Genomic DNA, 16,166 nt, shown 5'->3' with positions numbered 1-16,166 from the left:
AAGCAGGGAGCTGGATGGGAAATGGAGCAGCTGGGACATGAACCAGTGCCCATATTGGATGCCAGCGCTTGGAGGGGGAGAATTAACCAGTTGAGTCATTGCAACTCCTTTCTGCCCCCCATGCCCTAAGTGATAGATTTTCAAGAGGGAGATTCCTGTGGGGGGGAAGGCAAGCATTTAGGAACTTACAATGGTAAGTGAATTCTTGTGAAGTGGTGGCAGCCGGCAGCTATGCCTCCCTCACCCACTTAGGAGAGGAGTATCTTCCCCCAGGAGAAATGTGCTCCCTGCAAATCGAGGCAGCAAAAACCCACCGCACATCTATCTTTTGCATTTTCCTGGTGACAAATTAGACAAGCTCACCTTTGCTGATCGTTTGCCTAGTTATTTTTTTTAAATAGATATTTAAAGAGAGAGAGAGATCTCCAAATGTCTGCAACAGCTAGGGCTGGGCCAGGTCAAATCCAGGAGCCAGGAACTTAATCTGGGTGTCTCCTGTGGGTGACAGAAAGCCAACCACTTGAGCCATCATTTGCTGTGTCACGGGGCAGGACTTGAACTCGGGCCCTCTGAAACAGTATCTTGGCCACTGCTGTGAATTTCTACCCCCTATTCATTTGTTGCTGTTTTTCTTTTTCACTTTGTTCTGGTGATTTTTGCTAGCTAAACTTGTAAGCCAATTGTGATGTCAGCTCTGTTTTTGCTACTTCTTTTAAGATTTTTAAGATTTACTTGAAAGGCGGAGTTCCAGGAAGAAATATGAGATCTTCATCCATCAGTTGATTCCACAGATGACATAATGGCCAAGGCAAAGACAGGATTAAGCCAAGCACCGGGAATGCCACCCAGGTCTCCCACACGTGGGCCAGGAATGCCACCTAGGTCTCCCGCACGCGTGCCAGGGCCCAAGGACTTGGGACAACTTCCGTTGCCTTGCCAGTTGCATTAGCAAGGTGCTGGAAGAGGAAGTGGTGCAGCTGGGACTCGAACTGGCACACACACGGGGATGTAGGAGAAGCCTTTAACTCACTGTGTCATAATAAAGGCCCTAGTTAAGGTATCTGGGTTTCCGAGCTTGTTTAGGAAAATCTTGCCCATCCAAAATGCTTCCCAATCTTTTTTCATTCTGCTTTTTGCATTTGCATTCTTAATTACCGCTGAATCTTTCTTAAAATAGAGTTTGGTGTTCTTCTAGCTGCACAGTGACATTTAATTTTCAATGAAGTGGAATGTCACTGTTTGAAACCAGAATTTCCCACAAGACATTGGGTATGTTTCTGAGTAGTCGATCTTGAGCCTTCCTTTCTGTGGCTCACTTTCCCGTGGTCTTTGTGCTCTACTGAGCTGTGTTGTGTATTTCTGTGGTCTTGTTCAATCTAGTCTGCCCACAGCCTCAGCTCTCACATCCACCAGCGGGAGTTGCAGCCCAGTAGGGAAGACCCCAGAGTCCCCCTACAGGCTTGTTCTCAGCCCTTGATTTTGCATGTCCTGGCTGATGCTTCCACCCAGCCTAGCATGGCCCACCCGCAGTCTCAGCTCTTGCTGGCGGGTGTTGCAGCCTAGCCCAGCTGGGTGCAACCCACTGTCTTGCCAGTGGGTGCTGAGACTTGGCCAGGCTTGGCCATGTCCCCTGGCCAGTCCTCAGATTCAGCCCACATAAGCACTGAAGAGTATTATAAACACACCTGGCCTAGCTGCCACCCACCCCTCACTCCAAGTAGCCCCTGCTCTTGTGTTCTCAGTGGGAGATGTGGCCTAGTAGGGGAGTTCCCAAGTTGCCCTACAATGCGTGCCCCCAGCCCCAGATCTCACACATGCCGGTGGGGGCAGTGGCCCTACTTGGCTTGGTCTGCCCTGAGTCCTGGCCCTTGCGTGTGCCATGGATGCTGCACGCGGGGCCTTCTCCCAATCCTGGCTCTCATGGGTGTCAGGTGGGTGGTTCCTGTCAGGTGAGCTCTGTGACCCAGCCTGGCACAGTTCATCATTACCCCCAACTCTCCGTCTTAACCAGCAGATGCTGCAGTGCCTTGGACGCAAGCCCACAGTTCCTTTACAGAATCTGTCCCCACCCCCAGATCCATTTCCCTCACAATCTGATGATACTGAGGCCCAGCCTGACATGGCCCACCCCCTGCTCTGAATTCATGGGCAGGAGATGCGGCCTAGTCCAGTCATGCATGCTCCCCAGCCACAGCTTTTGTAAGCACCAGTGGGTGGCGAATGATGTTATTTAACCCAGCCCAGATCTCCCACATGCATAGGTGCTTGGGCCTGGCCTAGACATCCCCTCCGTTTTCCCCTCTCTAAACTGTTTGGTTTCAGATCCCTTGCCTACCTGTGAGTGCAGTGACCAGGTCCATGGAAGGCCCAGAAATCATTCCCCCCTTGTCAAACATGCCCTCAACTGCTCCCACTCCAATACATCCCCAGACCCTTTGACCAATCAATCTGCAGTTCTCCCCAGCCTTCTGGGGGCCACGGTGGTGTGTTCCAATCTGGAGTTCCCCACCTTGCCTACATACCTTTCAAGAAAAGAAAAGAAAAGAGAAGAAAAGAAAAAAGAATAAGCAACAGTGCTGGCATGCCAGTATAATTAACATAAAGTTGGCATTAACCAGTCCCAGAATGCCCATCAGCTATTAACTGCTTTTCTCCCCGGCAGTGTAACACCTGCCTAGGTACAAGAAAGAAGAATCAGAAAGAAGGCATAACTGGAAAGTCAACTTGTCACAATACCAAGTAAAATATATTCCATCTTGGCAATGATCATTGCTGTCTGCTAAGACTTTCAAAAGGATAGACAGATGTAATATTGACGCTTGATAACATCACCTTAACCTACCGAATAGTTTCACAACACCAAAGAAAGATACACACGCATGCATTTCTGACGCAACTGTCAGTACACAGCCACAGCACCACTTGGCAGGTGTTCATACCCTAAGCAACAGGAACTGAACCCACCTCTGTAAAGAAGCTTCCAGTGTGTCTGTGGGAGAACGGATCTAGTAAGCACCAATAACCACCGCCATGTGAGAAATTCTACTGAGAAGAAAACTCAGTCTCTCCCAGAAACGCATGGGAGGCTGGATGACATGGGAAGAGATGGCAGAGACGGAAGGGAGTCCAGGTGCCTGCAAACAACGACATCGTTTGGACCCTGATTCCAGCAAGCCAATCAAAATGACTGCTCGAAGGCAGCTGGAAACCAACGCACTCAGGCCAGATATTAGAGGCTACTAAACGAATGCAGTTTATTTTGTTGGGTGTGACTGTAGTTGCACTTTTTCATTAAATTTTTGTTTTTTTAAAGCAGAGTCACAAACCCAGAGAGAGAATAAGATCGACTGATTCATTCCCCAGACAGGTGCAGCAGCTGGCGCTAGTCCAGGTCAGGCGAAAGCCAGGAGCCTGGAATTGGATTCCAGTGTCTTCTAAGAGTCGCAGGGGTTCAGGCACCCGTGTCATCCTCCATCGTCTTCCCACGTGCATTAGCTGGAAGCCGGCCTGGAAGTAACGCAGCTGGGACTCGTATCTGAATTCTGACATGGAATGCTCTCACTGCAAGCAGCCGCTTAACCGGTTGAGCCATTACGCAGGCACCTGCCTCACTGCGCTTTTTTAAAAAGTCTTGAGAAACTGAAATCATGCTGAAGAGAAAATCCAAGCTTCCTGACCACGCTCACACCTGCTCTCCTCCACACTCCTCAGGCCCCCCGCGCGCTTGGGCGGGTGTCTTCCGCCACTCCTTCCTTTCAGATCGTCCCTCTGCACCCAACTTGTTTCGCTGCCTATTGGTGTCTCAGCTCATCTACCTCTTCCCATCTCTACTTCCATTATTTACACTCAGGCCACCTACTCCCTAGGCCATCACTCACTCAACTCTTTCTGATTCTTTCTGCATGGAACAGCCAACATGATCTTTGAAATCATCACTCGATGGATGGACATCGCTGTCTAGAGCAAACGAGTTCTGAAATTCTGTGGTGCACCCCATTGAAGTGTCCCTGTGCCTTCCATCCAGTGTGAGCCTCCTCACTGGCAGCCTTCCTCCTGCGAGGTCTTTTGGGAGGCCAAATATCTTTCCATGCTTATGGCTGCACCTTCTCTTAGTACCTTGAAAGCCCCGGCACCCAGAAGGTATGCCTGGTTCAGAACCTCATCTCTGACTACATTTCATGAATGAGTGCATCACATGGTCAGCATGTGATCAACACTGGAAGCAAGGCACGCTGGGAAGTGTAGTCCCTGCCTGGGCAGCTCCTCCCCAGAAGTTCTGCCATTCACTGGACTCAAATAAAAACTGTCTACAGTATCTTGTGCTGCTAACCTGGTGCTCCCTAGGTGAGGGGTTTGACTTGGAATAGTTGATGTTTGATCATTCATCAGGGTGTAGAGGTATTTATTTGAGTGTGACACACATACATACTCAAGCATCCTTCAAAAAGTTCATGGAAAATGGAATTACACGATGCATTATTTTATTTCAAAACAGTTTTGAAATCCACAAGCAACTTCTTCACAGTCACATGTCATCCACACATGTTTTGAAGACTATATATATATATATTTTTTTGATGATCCTGTACACATGATTAATTTTATGCATTCACAACTCCAACTCATATAACTCTAATGTACTGGGTAGCAGCATGGGAGGCTTGCATAAAGCACTTTTGTGGCTTTCTCAAGCTGTCTTGAGGAAAAACACTCGTGCAGTTTTTGAGCTGAATTGGCCACTTTCTGGAGGTCATTCATCTCGCTTGAAAGCACACTGAGACGTGCTCAGTCTTGAGCACTTGGTAAACATTTCCTGGAGAGGGCATGCATCGAGTTTGTCATTTCAAAGGGAGTTACAATTTACACTGTTTGTTGCCACTGATAACCATTTGATCCTTGTAAGTGGAGATTAGAATTTGGGAAAATCTACAAGCACCGCCATGGGCCTGGCAGTCATTCACGGTTCCTCAAAGGAGATGGGCGGCAATGCACGCGGAAGCGATCTCTTGGTATTTCAAGAGCAGAGGTGGAATGCGCGGCTTGGCTAGCAGCTGTTTTCCAAATGGTGCGCGATGTCACCAAGCCACACAAGGAGAAAGGACTGCCCAGCCGATGACACAGATTCGCCTTGATGGAGGAGAGAATCGCTCAGAAGGGTGCATGACTGGAGTCTCCAACCAGTGGGCAATGTTAAGTGTGTAGGATCCAAGATTCATACACCAACCAGCCTGAAAACACTCCCTTCCCAACCACATACAGGAGCAGAGGGCAAGTCCAAACATCTGTGGAACGTGGAATTAAAAGATATCTATTTTGACCAAAAAGTTTGTACAATGCATTTTCCTCAGACTTTTGAAGCCCCGTATATGTATGTGATGCCAGACTTTGTTCTTCCAGACTGGAGAGCTCCATCTTGCTCTTCCACATAGGTGACAGGAATTCAGGAATGTGAGCCATTATCAGCTGCCTCCCAGGTGTATTAGCAGGAAGCTGGATTGGAAGGAGAAGAACCAGGACTGCGCTGTATGAGGTGTGAACATCTTCCGCAGTGATCAAACCAGCCGTGCCGCTGCACTCGCTGCCTGCTTTCTCATTAGATGACTGTTGCATACAGGGACCAGACAGGGATGAGGTCCAGCTCACACAGTAAGTGAAGGCTCCCTCCACTGGGGGAAGCCTGTGCCCTGTATGCTGCAAGGTAGATACCAGTGTCACCACACATCATAGAGGGGCAAGGGTGACAGAGTGTGCCAGTCCTATTCATGCTCCCACTAACCCAGTGCTTCTGAAGCGGGCCCTGCACTCCCATTAGGGGTTAATCAAGCCCCTTGCTGCAGGGTTCTCTCTGAACCACTGAGGAGATGGAGCTGAGAAGGAGGAAGTGGAGTTGTGCTGCTCGCTGTCCCATGACAGGCAGAGGGCATGATGGCCCTGAAGTTTTAGCATACCCCCACCCCTCCCGAGTGGGTGACATGGGTTCAGATTGCAAAGCCACTTGCTAGTCTGGAAACCTGAGCAAGGTTACTTAACATATCTGACCTCTATTTTCCTTGTCTGTGAAATGGGATCACTGTCAGGATTAAATCCATGAACATACAAGGGAGCTCCAGGAAGTCTATAGATGCTGGAAATCCAAGTTTATTTTGACACCAAATCATTGAAATCCGTGCCTAGAAGTTCAGGGACAATGCACGCTACTGAAAATTAAGCACGGATGTCCATGTGCTAGGCAGCAAAACAACTGAGCTTCATTCTCTGCTAGCTTCTTGAGGTGGTCTCACACATGATGCCCTCAGGACGGTGCGTGCGAAGGAGGGATTAGGATCCGTTTGCTCGCGCCAAGGACTCTTCTGCTTGTATCTCTATGTGTACTGCGCATGTGCACATGAGCCTATGCCAGCATGTGTGTAGATAGGAGGCGTCTGCCACTCCTGTGGCTAACACACACCTGCTGGCCATTTTTCCCAGCCCTCTTCTGCTTATGTCTAACCCACAGAAGGTGAGGAAAAGCCCTTCCTTTGCTGCCTTGAGATGATATTGGAATCCAAGACAAAGACCTTGTGACTGTGAAGGAGAATCAGGTGAATCAGGGAACCCCACCCAGGCCCTGACATGGATAGTGTGTGAGTTTGCTGAGTCTGGGTCCACCCTGACATGGATAGTGTGTGAGTTTACTGAGTCTGGGTCCACCCTGACATGGATAGTGTGTGAGTTTACTGAGTCTGGGTCCACCCTGACATGGATAGTGTGTGAGTTTACTGAGTCTGGGTCCACCCTGATATGGATAGTGTGTGAGTTTACTGAGTCTGGGTCCACCCTGATATGGATAGTGTGTGAGTTTACTGAGTCTGGGTCCACCCTGACATGGATAGTGTGTGAGTTTACTGAGTCTGGGTCCACCTGACTCCTAGCTCTTGGGCAGCAGCCAAGGTTTAGGGTTATGCAATGGGCCCAAAGTCATACAACAGCTGGACAAAGCTCCAACAAGGCCTCAAAATCTGGAGAGATGGGCCCAAGGAAAGTAGTGCAAGATATTAGCTTCAGATGGCCACTTCATCAAGGTGGGGACTGGGGTGCAGGGTGGACAACATGCTTTTGTGTCTCACTGTAAAGCCGCACTGGATACCCTACCACACCAGCCACCTCTGGAACCAGATGCAGACAAGAATCTTGGCACTGGCCCAGTGGCACAGCAGGTTGATCATCCACTTCGCCACTAGCTCTCCACAGATGCAAATTCAAGTCCCAGGCTGTTCCACCTCTGATCCAGCTCCATGCTAGTGTGCCTTGGAAAGCAGTGGGGAATGCCACAATTCTTTGGGCCCTTGCACCCATGTGGGAGATCAGGAGGAAGCTCCTGGCTCCTGGTTTCTGACGGGCCCAGCTCTAGCCATTGTGGCCATTTGGAGAGTGAAGCGGCAGATGGAAGATATCTCTCTCTCTCTCTGGTTTTTTCTCTCTCTGGTTTTCTCTCTCTCTGGTTTTCTCTCTCTCCCAGTGGTTTTGACTTCCCAGTAAAAAATATATATCTTTAAAAAAGAAGAAGAAGAAATGGATCTTTGGTGGGGTTGGTGCCATGGCTTAGCAAATAAAGCTGCCATGGATCTTGTGGTCAGTGCTGTCACCAGAAGGTCAATTATATGAACCAAGAGTCCCCTTTGCTCAGGACGGGGAGGACAGAGCAGTGGCTTTACCTGGGACAAGCTCTGACCCAGGTAGATGTCTGCTCTGGCTTTACCTGGGACAAGCTCATGACCTCTGGGGACCTCACGCTGGGCAAGCTCAATATCCATGCATACCAGGGGTCATGAGAAGGCCACAAAATTGTGATAAAATAAATTGTGCATGGATCCCCACCTATTTGACATCTAAGAGAAACTCATCTTTTAATTCCAGGTTTATAACTTGCATCTGTAAAGTTCCCAGTACCGTGCCTGCCACGGAAGGCTCTCTCTCCGGGATCCTGTCTTCCTTGTTCCTCATTATAGGACCTTACTGCTTGTATTTTCATCACCATTGCAAGCTAAGCATAAACATTATGAAACCCCCAAATCTGAAACCTTCTGAGTATGAGTGCAACCCCAGTATTTGGCAATACCATAGTCTGCAACTTGCTTTCGTGTATAAAATTACTTAAATATCAAGTACCTTCAGGATTTGTGTTTAAGGTATATAGGAAAGCCAGTGAATGTCATGCTTTGCACGTATCTCATTACATTCATGTAACTCTTCCAAAACCTGGAGAAAAAAAAAATAAATCTGCAAAAATTTCTAGATCCAAAAACATTTTGATGTGCGTTACTGAAGGGGCTGCTTCCTGTGCTGCCAGAAGAGGGCGCCATTGTCCGGAAGAACAGAACGGTGGCCTCTGTCCAGCCATCTTGCTCTAGCCCAAGTCCTATTATTAATAAAATACATCTGGGCTCAGGTTTCTCTGCACGCACCGGATGGAGGGCCCTGGGGAGGAGGCCGGTGCGTGCAGCACTGGGCAGCTTGGGATGCCACGGACTTGAGGCTGTCCTTATCAGCGCCATTCAGCCAGATGAGCTCCTTCTGGTTTGGTTGATGACTTGTTCCAGGAAGGCCACCTGGGAACTCTTCCCAATCCTTGCCCCAGAGTCCAGCAACTGTTGCTGTACAGGCTGTTGGCAGCTTGCTGGAGAAGGAGACGTGAGAGGGTCAGGTGGACTGGATTTGAACCCTGGCCCTTCGTCCAGGCTTGCTGGGCCACCTCTCTGCTTCATCCTCTGTCAAACAGTGAGATTTTCCTCCAAGGCCTAGAAGAGCAGGTATATGGCCCTGTGCTCATCACACCCAGGGACCGTGACAATGGGCACATTTCCATTTCTTCCTCAGAGCTGGCAGAAACTTCCACTGGAGCCCAAGCCATAGTGGCTGTGGCACCACTTTGTGGTGGGCTGGTGGTGGCACAGTCAAGGATCATGCCAGCCAGGGACTCCTAGGAAGCTGGCACCTCCGCTCTTTAATACCAGATCCATGTGTAACTAGACTCTTAGCCACCTTGGACAGCAAAGGTGTTCGGTGTTAGATGCAAGCTTTGTGCTTGGGTTTAAACATCACCGTCTCTGATCATCACAAGGGCTCCAGTCCACCCGTTTAACCCTTGCTCTGACTGGGAGGGAGGGAGCGAGGCTTGCTGCTTCTATCTGATGGAAGGAAAAACGGAGGCAGGTCTAAGGAAAGATCTCTCTCAGAAGCTAGGGATGGGAGCGGAATAAGCCGGAACCATACTACCTGTCCTTACTCAAGTTCAATATGTTAGTCCCAGGCCGGGTCCTTGGCTTTGCAATGAAGACTCCAGTCAAGAGGCTTATATCCCACAATGCAGTTTCTGGGTTCCAGATCTGGATCTGCTCCTGGCTCCAGCTTCCTTCTTGTTACTGAGTGCTCTGGGGCAGGTGATGGCTCAGGGGGTTGAGTTCTTGCCAGTTACGTGGTAGAATTGGATGGAGTGTGTGGCTCCCAGCTTTGGTGCAGTCCACCCGCGGCTGGTGTAGACATAGGAGGGGTGAGCCAGCAGGTGGGGCTTCTCGCTGACTCTCAAACTAGAGGAGAACAGAGATCATTAGAAGCAAGAAGGGAGGGGGAAGGGGCTAGCAAGTTGGATAAGGGTGCGAGACAGAGAGAAGAAGTCGTTTCCGGGGACCTACAGCAAAGGGGGTGGCCATGTTCGCACTAACCTGTTCTGCATCTTATGAAGAACAAGAAGGTAGAACCTGGAAATTTCCAACCAGAAAGAAGTGGTGAGGAAGTGGAAATGCTGATAATCCAGAATTGATCAGCACACAGTTAACCCATACACCGAAATAAATACTAATTTAAAAGAAAATGGTAAACAAATGCCTTTTGAAAGGCAAACTTGGGCCCTGGCTCCAGACTCAAGTTCTTAGCCACCGTCTATACGAGGATGAGGGATGGACAGCACGGGCAGGGAGCCCGGGGTCCCGTTCTGATCCCTGAGTCTCTGCAACTCCATCTGTAAAGGCTAAATAGCCGTTTCCCTACCAACTTGGTAGACTTGAGGGAGGAAGAAGGTTGTTCAAGTAGCAGGTAGGACATTTCCTAATCCCAATGAGGGAGGGAGGTTGGATGTCCAGTATCAGCCTGGTGTGGGAGCCAGACAAGCCTGAGCTTGTTGGGAAATGAGAGAGAAAGTGTCTTCAGCATTGCCTGGGGATGGGGGGTGGTGTGGTCAAAACCCCCAGGCCTATCTGTCAGTCCCCAGTGGACAGTGGCAGGGTGGGCGGTCAGGGGATGGCTCACCCAGGTGGGGATCCATGAGCTACACAGCACCCACAGTGTGTGTGTGGGCGGGGGGTGGGTAGTGAGCAGGTCACAAGGAGCCTGGGGAGGCAACTGGAGCATAAAACCAGAGGATTGTGTGGCAGTCTAGGTGGGACCCTGCTGAGGCTTCCAGGAGTGTGAGTGCCTGGAGGGGTGGGGCCCGAGGGAAACTGGAGGTGGGAGCAGGAGGAGTGCTGAACTGAGCCGCTACTGCAGGGGCCCCCCTGTGAAGGGGCTGGGGAACCCATCAAGCCACCCCACAGGAGGAGCAGCAACCACCTCTTGCCTGTGGACACTGTTCACACGCCTGAGCCAAGGCAGGGGCTGCGGGCACCTCCTGACTGGCCTGGCACCGACTCCCCCCCCTCCCCTCCCCTCCCCTCCCCTCCCCTCCCTTCCCTTCCCCTCCCTTCCCTTCCCTTCCCTTCCCTTCCCTTCCCTTCCCTTCTCTTCCTTTCCTCTTTTCCTTCTGCTTCTAGCAAAATTCCTTCCCTCACCAAGAATGCAGTAAAATCGCAAGGTGGTCGCATGAAAACAGTTAGACCCTCCGCCACACAATGCTGCCCATGGCTGCAGGAGAAGTTAGGAGAATTGGGCCCGGTGGTTGAGACACTGACTGAGACACTGCATCTCATGTCGGTGTGCCTAGGTTCCACTTCCAGCCCCAGGGCCCCATTCCAGCTTCCTGCAAATACACTCAGAGCCAATGAGCGTTGGGAGAGATCTGTGGGGTGCTGCCAGCTCCTGACTTAGCCTGCCCAGGTCCAGCGGTCGTGGGAACTTGCAGAGTGAACAGAAAGAGACTGGCTGTCTCCTCCGTCTCTCAGCATTTTTACAAAGATGCACCGGGTCCTGGGATGGACGCTGACGCTTATTTTAAACTCTTTGCTCTTGTAACATGACATCACAACACAGAAACATAACCATTGTGCAGTGAAACACGTCACATATTGGTAAAGCCATCTGGCTTTTTTGCATGTGTGTTTTCTTTTTAAGGCTTTATTTATTTGAAAGGCAGAGTGACAGAGATGGAGAAGCTGAGAGAGCAAGAGAGAATCTTCCATCTTTTGATCTATTCCCAAAGGCTTGCAGCTGGGGTTTGACCAGATTACAGCCAGGAACTAGGAGTTCCCTTCAGGCCTCCTGAATGGGTGGGGGAACCCAAGGACTAGAACCATCCCTTGCTGCTTCCCAGGGAGCCGAATGGGAAGCAGACACAGAGCTTGCGTGCAGGCACTCTCCTACGGGCTGCAGGTGTCCCAGGCAGCAGCCTGACCCACTGCTGCACAACACCCACCCTTTGGCAAGGCCTCTTTAAAATTCCTCTTCCACCAATGAGCAAGTGTGTACCTTCCATTGCTGTTGCTGTCACTGAGCATTTGACAGCAGGCAACTTATGAACAGACAGTTATTTCATGGCTTTGAGAGCTGGGATTTCAAGAACATGGTACTGACTGGTGAGAGCTTCTAGCAGCATGACACTCTGCTGGGATACATCCCAGAGGGGGCAGAGTCGGCTGTGGGATCAGGCCCCTCTTCCTCTAACCCTAGTGACCTTACAAGGGTCCCAACCCAATCCCATCAACACAGGAAATGGGGAGAGTCTGTTTCTTTTTTTTTTAAGATTTATTTATTTTTCGTGAAAGGCATGTTTACAGGGAGAAGAAGAGACAGAGAGAAAGATCTTCCATCTGCTGGTTCGCTCCCTAAGTGGCCACAACGGCTAGGGTTGAGCTGATCTGAATCCAGGAGCCAGGAGCTTCTTGCAGGTCTCCCACACGGGTGCAGGGTCCCAAGGCTTTGGGCCGTCCTCTGATGCTTTCACAGGCCACAAGCAGGGAGCTGGATGGGGAGTGGGACAGATGGGACAAAAGATCCTGACACTTGCAAGGCAAAGATTTAGCCACTGAGCCATCGTGCCAGGCCCAGGGGTCCAGTTTCTAACACATGAACTTTCGAGGGACACTTTCAGATCCTAGCAACAGATTGCTCAAGTTCAATTGTTGATAGAGAAAATAAAGCGAAAGAGAGATGGAGGATGGTGAGGAGTTCTGGGGTCTCCCTGTGTCCATGCAGGTGGTCTCACAGGTGAGAGGTGACAACACGGTGGGGGGAGGTGGTGAGGCTGCCCTGAATGGAGACGCCAGCCAGGGAACCCCTCTCTTTGCTTTGTGCCTCACTCAAAGCCTGTGAAACACACAGAATAAGAGCACAAAATCTCAGAGCCCCTGGGACCTGGGTCTGGATCCCAGCAGCACCACTTAGCAGCTGTCAAACAGGAACAAGCTTGATCAGCTTTTCTGGGAGTTGGTTTTCTCCTCTGTAAAACGAGCCCATCACGTCAGCCCTCCTGGAGGCCAGCTGCGATGTGTGAGTCCACAGGGGATGATCCTTCAAGGGGTGGCAGCAGCATCATTATGACTGTTTGCAGGTGAGGAATTCAGAGTTGGAATGGAGGAAATTCTCTCTGGTTCTCTGTCTGTTCCAACTCCTCCTAAGACTTCCTTGAGAAATAGCTTCCAAATCTATTCCTCTCCCCACCCTTATGGTCATGTGCCTGTTGGTCCTTGGAACGTCTTCAATGGACACTTGTCTATTCCAGCCCCAGATCATCCTCTACATTTCCTTTGCAGGTGTATCCAGTGGCATTTTAGTTATTTATGAATGGGCAATGAACAACCCTAAACTTTAGTGCCTTAAACCTGAAAGCCAGTCATTCCTTACAGTGCTGTGTGGGTTCACTGGGCACTTCCTCAGCTGGTCTCACCTCGGGTTGCTCATGGACATTCAGGCAGTACTGAGCTGGGCTGGGCAGGAAGTCTCCAGAACGCTTTACTCCTGCATCTTGCTCCAGCGGGAGCCTTCCTTGTCCTGTCCCTCCGTGAGTCATCGCTCAGCATTCAGCCGGAGCTTCTGTACCTCCAGGCGCTGCTTCCCGGGACACAGAAGTGAGGCTGTCACACATTCACGTCCACCCTGCTGCATGTTCCAGTGGAAGTGCTGAGGACAGTCAAAGGGGGAAAGAAATAGCCCGCATCTCTTGAAGAAAAGAAAGGACACAGAATCTGTAACTTTTTTCTAATCCACCAAAATGGAAGTGAGATGAGAGCTGACTTTGGCCTGTTGGTTGCAGATCCAAGGAGCTTTGCTGTGCGCATTCAAGCACAGTGACACAGCTGCACGCCCCAGCTGTGGCCTGCTTTGTTTGGAGATTGAGCAAGCAGCTGTAACGCCAGATACGGTGGGAGCAGGTGCAGTGAACAAAGCACACGTCTTTCAGAGCAAACTTGGAGCCCATAAAGGGGAGCTCCATGGGCAGCTTCTTTCACAGTGCTGGGTCCTCCAGGTGACATAGGCATCCCCACCCAGCAACCATGCTCAATGTGGGTGTGAACTCCACGGCCAGTAGCCCTAGCCTATGCTACCTACTGCTGTCTCCCCAGCACCCAGCACACACAGTAGGTGCTCAATGAATGAAAGTTCCTCCCCTCTGAACCTTACTCTCTTTGTGTGGCCACAGTGAGTCCAACATTGCTGCAACAATGATGGTGTCCAGACTCGACTGCTGGCCATGGCCTGTCTTGACCTTAAGGTATCTCTCCAGCTTCCCTTCAGATTGGGTCCCATGGCTCGTGACACTCTGGACACCTGGGCTTTGTCCCAAACTTTCCCACACTCACAGCCTATTACACAGGCTACACTCAGTGCAGGGACCCTTCTCTTGTCTCTTTCACCTAGTTAACTTGGCTTGATCTGTGACATCACAGCTGCCTAAGTGCATCCTGGGAAAAGCCTCCACGGGAGCCGCCTGTCGCTGTCAAACACTGGGTCTTCTCAGAAATGGTAGCTGTGGATTTGGTAACAACTTTTCCGTGAATGTCAGTGTTGGCTTCGCCATGGATGAACTCAATGTCCCGCACAGAGTTGGCACTTGATGTGGACTGGGATTACACGATCCACGCGTGGTCCTTCAAACCAAGAGGACATTGGTGGAAGGTCAGTCCCTTCATCAGGGATCAATAACTTTATTTAAGTGAATAAACAACTGAATAAGCCAATATGTGGCTGGGATTGAACTAACTACAGCACTAATTTGTGGGAGAAGACGAAATTAAAAAATGCAATTACAAAGCAATGAACCAATGTCAGAAAAATTTAAGCAAATAATAGTAAAAGTTCCCCAGCTGCCCATCTCACTGTTCTTACAATAAAAGAATTTCTAATGGTGAGACGGAGAAATAAATGAGAAAGCCACATGAATGAAGGGCAGCAACCTCAAAAGTTGGCATCCCAAGGAGCATCAGTGGCTTCACCACGAGCTGTCATCACCTCTGCCATAGAAAGCTGAGAGCACTCCCCTTGAGCCAGTCCAGCCCCATGGAGCAAGAACGGACCCACGTCACATCTGCACCCAGCCTCGGGGCCCAAGGCCTTCCAGTGCACTGGAAGCCTTCCACTGGAGGCCTTTGGGGAAACTCAGCCCAGATGCTGCAAGGGACAGGAGGGCGAGCCACCGTCTGGCAGTGGGAACTCCTCCACTGGCCTTCCCCAGCGTCATGGCTACTAAGGGCCCACACTGGACAGGCCCACTGCCACAGAAATCCTTGCCCTGAAACGCAGGGCTGTAAGAGGTCCCAAGAGATTCTTCAATTATCCCTCTTTTGGCAGATGGAAAACAGCGGTCAGGAAGGTAAAACTGGAGTCCTACATTTGCATGGAAACTTCTTGCTTTACAAACCCCTCTCTCTCCCTGTCTTTCTAAGCGGCAGAGACACAGATCTGCTATCTACTGGCTCAATACCCCAAACGTCTACAATGGCTGGCCACGTGGAAGTCGGGAGCCAGGAACATCACCAATCTCTCCCATGGGTAGAGAGAACCCAAGCAGCTGAGACATCATAGGAGCAAATGGGCAGGGAGCTGAAGCTGGGAACCCAGCCTCCAAAGTATGGCACGTGAATGCCGGGATGTGGCACCATGATGCAAAGCTATAGCTTTAGGCTGAGCCACACTTGAATCTGGGACAAGAGATGAGGTTGGTAAAACCAACTCTTTAAAAACACACTATTTATCACTTCTCGGCCTTTTGGCTAAGATCAAGTGTAAAAACACACTGTTTTCCTCATCTTGGAGTTTTACATGCACTTCAGTGTAGGAAAATATCAAATGAGAATGCTATGCAAGCTTACCTTAGCCCAATCCCAGATCCACATTCTCTGATTTGGGGTGCACAGCTCCAACACGCTGATGTAGGTCCCCCAGGGCATCTCAACTGAATTTCTGTGACTTTCCAGAAGTTTGGCCATTTTTCACCCATCTCATCCCTTTTTAAATGTTCTAATGTGTATCCGACACAGTGCCCAGCTCCGCATGCACAACATTAGCAAGACCCACACAATGTTGGGGTCATAGCAGGACCCAGTCTCCCCAGTCATGGCTCCTCAAATTGGCCCTAAACAGAGGAAAACGTTCAAGTAGGAGCCAGCAGGTAAACCAGGACAGGTGAGGGCTCCTGGCAGGAAAAGGCCCACAAGCAAGAAAGCTGGCCTTCTATGGATGAAGCTGAGCAAAGGATAGGAGTCCCCTCTGTGTGGAGCCGGATGAGGACACTTGCTGAACATGATGGCATGAGCCACAACGTCTCTGGGGATTCAGGGTGGTAGTGGGGCGGTACATCACCATCTCTCTTGTCCTCTGGAGACAAATTGACAGATGTCCATTTGGAACTTGAGCTTCCAAAAAGCTGGCATGGACACTTGACAGATGCCTGGACAAGAAACCCTAGGCTGCAATAAGCTGCCCTCCACCCCCACCGCTGTCTACCGAAATCTGACCTGCCTTGGCTGCATGCATTCCCCCGG

The 16,166-nt window shown here is 50.3% G+C and overlaps 1 pseudogene; it reads left to right on the top strand.

The window, feature by feature from the left end:
* Positions 1-15,375: 15,375 nt before the first annotated feature.
* Positions 15,376-15,517, top strand: LOC118760150 (U2 spliceosomal RNA; annotated as a pseudogene).
* The last annotated feature ends 649 nt before the right edge of the window (positions 15,518-16,166 follow it).

Source organism: Ochotona princeps, chromosome 19 (assembly GCF_030435755.1).
Source record: "Ochotona princeps isolate mOchPri1 chromosome 19, mOchPri1.hap1, whole genome shotgun sequence".
NCBI lineage: Eukaryota > Metazoa > Chordata > Mammalia > Lagomorpha > Ochotonidae > Ochotona > Ochotona princeps.
Note: the sequence above shows the minus strand (reverse complement) of the source record. Positions and strands in the feature narration are given on the sequence as shown.